This window comes from Fragaria vesca, linkage group LG6 (assembly GCF_000184155.1).
Source record: "Fragaria vesca subsp. vesca linkage group LG6, FraVesHawaii_1.0, whole genome shotgun sequence".
In the NCBI taxonomy this organism is placed as follows: Eukaryota; Viridiplantae; Streptophyta; class Magnoliopsida; order Rosales; family Rosaceae; genus Fragaria; species Fragaria vesca.
In genome coordinates, this window is record NC_020496.1 from 23,874,076 (window position 1) to 23,877,628 (window position 3,553).

Sequence of the window (3,553 nt, forward strand, 5' to 3'; positions counted from 1 at the left end):
TTGAGAGACAAGAGAGGTAGGTCTATACTAGTAGGTAGACTAGGCAGGATAGCAAGTCGTTGTTGTATCCCTAGATTATAATCTTGTGAGGAGTGAGGTGAGTCACTCAGAGACAGGAGAGATAGATCTAGACTAGTGGGTAGACTAGGTAGGATTGCAAATCGTCGTTGTATTCCTAGACTATAATCTTGTAAGAAGTGAGTTTTACATAGTGGAAAGGTTTGTCCCTCAAGAGTTAGGGGCACGCAGTTTTTCTCCCTGATGCAGGGTTTCTGCGAATAAAAAACGTACTGGTGTTATTTCTTTTACTTTCCAGTACTTGTTCTTTTATTCATTACTACGTCTCCCTGTTATCAGGATAGCTAAATGTTTGCTATCCTTGTGAACGGAATTGGACGAAAAAGTAATAAAGGCCTATTCACCCCCCTCTAGGACCTTCAAACTGAGTCTTGATGATGTTTATGGGATCAAAAATATCAACATTGAAAGCTCGTCTTTGAAATCTTTTTATTTTGAGCGTGTCAATCAGACTAGCTTCTGTCATCTTACAATATCAGGTGAGAAACTTGACAAGATAGTTATTCACTGGAGATTTGATTCACCTAGCAACAATTCGTTTAATGTTTCTGCTCCAAATCTTAAACGTTTCTATTGGGTGGGGAACTTGATAACTCACTCAAATATGAGAGAGCTCGTATGCTTGGAAGAAGTTTGCGGTTCTATCTAGATCCTGGAGATGAGTTTGAAGATGTACTACAGGATCTCGGCCCTTCATACCGGCGTAGCTTTCTTATTCTAAATGAAAATGCCATGAAGGTAAAAATGACCTTGCAATTATTTTCCTTCCTAGCTTTTTACTTTCTTATAGTTTGTTTGGAAAGCTTTGAGAATTGAGATATAGTGCCTTCATATTTCAATTGCAGGGACTGTATAATAAAGGAATCTTCCCAACTTTGTTTGGTGATATTTGTTATTTACAAGTGCATATTGGGAGCTTCAGCAATGACTTAGTCCCATCTATGGTGTTTCTTTTCACAGCACTGCCTAATTTGAGTACTCTATACATCAAGTCTATTCCACCTTTACTCGACTTCGGATCTAATGTGAGTTTCTAATTTTCTATGCCAGTTTCATGATGTATAATCTGGAATGCCTAGTTGTCCAATAAGTTTCTACTGATTAGCTTGGTGCTATTTTTCTCCAGACATCTGGTTTCAAGGTTGGCTACTGGGAGCAGCAAAAACTTGGTTTTATTTGTAAGCTTAAAGAGGTTACTATTGAGCTTTCCAATGGATCCAATGGAATGGAGTTCGCAAGTTATATGCTCCATAATGCTCAGTGTTTGGAGAAAATGGTCATAGTTTATCTACCTCACCAGAGTAAGATTGTTAAAGAGATGTTAGATAGAAGCAACACAATTTCTACTGGCATAGTCGTTTTGAAGGAAAATCGATGTAAAAGAAAGCTGGTCTGATATTTCATATTCAAACCTTAATAAATTCTGATGGATTCATTTTGGACTGGATTACTTGGTCTTGTTGATTTAGTAGGCTAAGAATTCATGCTAATATGGTTGATCAAACTAAGTTTCCCATTAATTTCTTTACTTTCCTTCAGTCGTTAAGGACTTAGGAAGGTTTGTCTCCAAAAAGGAAAAGGACTTATGGAGGTATGACCAAAAGATGAACTACTTTTTCACGTCCCCTGATTATTTGCAGGACATATTTGCATTTGGAAAAATCAAATATATCTTAAGAAAGCCAAGTACCAATGCAAAAGTTGTCTATGACTCTGTAGGGAAACAAACACAAGGCCATTTTGATTTACATACCTCTGATACATTGGAGATGCTCTTACAACGGACCAGCACAACTGTTCATCAAATTCTATCAGAACTGTAATTACAAAGCAAAAACGCCAGTTCTTCTGGCTCTCTGTCATTTCTTCGCTATTAGTCGTTTGGTTGATGCTTGTTTTGTTGGGAAAGAAGTGGCTGCTTAATACAAGGCTGACGGATAATTAGTTATCCCAAGATTTGACTTTCCCACTCCTCGTGTGATTTGCGGAAATAGCAACAACAAAAAAAAGACACAATATTTAACGAGGTTCGGCAATATGCCTACGTCCTAAATAGTATTTTCTTCCACTATACTAAATAATGGGATTACAAGAAACACTCACTCTAGACTAACTAAAGTGGTAACACACCTCTCTCTCTCAAGAGGAATTTTCTTCTCACTAATCACTCAAGTGAGGATCACACTACAACTGTCACAAACTCTCTCTATTTTGTTTGTGACTCTGCCTTGGGTTCTTTTGCTGCAAGCTTTCATGCCTTTATATAGGCAAATGGTTTCATGCACAAGCCATGCATTCCATACGTAACATGCAAGAGAAGAAAAGTCAAGTTTCTTCCATGATTCATGCTCAATGTCTTCATGCTCATAAATGTTTGTCTTCCTCCATCTTCAAAGATTGCTACCACCACCACCTTAAGCTTATAGCTTTGTTTCTTACCTTTCAAAATATACTACACCCACTTTGTTATTCCTATAGCAACCAGCCTTGTTTTCATTGAATGGGTCACCAAGGCTATAGCAACAAATGCTTTCCTCATGCAATAAACACCACATGAATTTCAACCTCCAATTAAGGAGGGATTGACCCATCAATCTCCCCCTCCCGACTTAGTTGGAGGGTTGCGCCATTCCTGACGCATTTCTGCAAAACTCAAACTTCTCCTTCGATAATGACTTAGTCATCATATCTGAACTGTTGTCATCTGTGTGAATCTTCTCAAGCTGTAGTTGCTTGGCTTCCAGCACATCACGTATCTAGTGATACCTCACATCAATGTGCTTTGACTTCGAGTGAAAACTTGAATTCTTATTCAGATGAATTGCACTTTGACTATCATAATGCAGAACATACTTTTGTTGTTTATGGCCCAATTCCTGTAGGAATTTCTTCATCCATAAAATTTCTTTGCAGGTTTCTGTAGCTACTATGAACTTAGCATCTGTAGTTGACAAAGCAACACATTTTTGTAGCTTTGATTTCCATGAAACAGCTCCCCTTGAAAATGTAATCAGGTATCTAGATGTAGACTTTCTCGAGTCAACATCTCCGGCCATATCTGCATCTGTGTAGCCAATCAGTTCAGGCTCCCCGCTTCCAAAACATAAACCCACTTTGGAAGTACCTTTGAGATATTTGAGAATCCACTTCACAGCATTCCAATGCTCTTTGCCTGGATTTGACAAATATCTGCTAACAACACCAACCGCATGTGTTATGTCTGGTCTTGTACACACCATTGCATACATTAGGCTTCCTACCACTGAGGCATATGGCACGGTTGCCATTTCTACCTCTTCTTTCTCACTTGCAGGACTCTGCTTTGAGCTGAGCTTAAAGTGACTAGCAAGTGGAGTAGCAACTGGATTCGCTTTCTCCATATTGAACCGCTTCAATACCTTCTCGATATATTTTTCTTGTGATAGCCACAGCTTTCCGCTTTCTCGGTCACGGGTGATACTCATACCAAGAATCT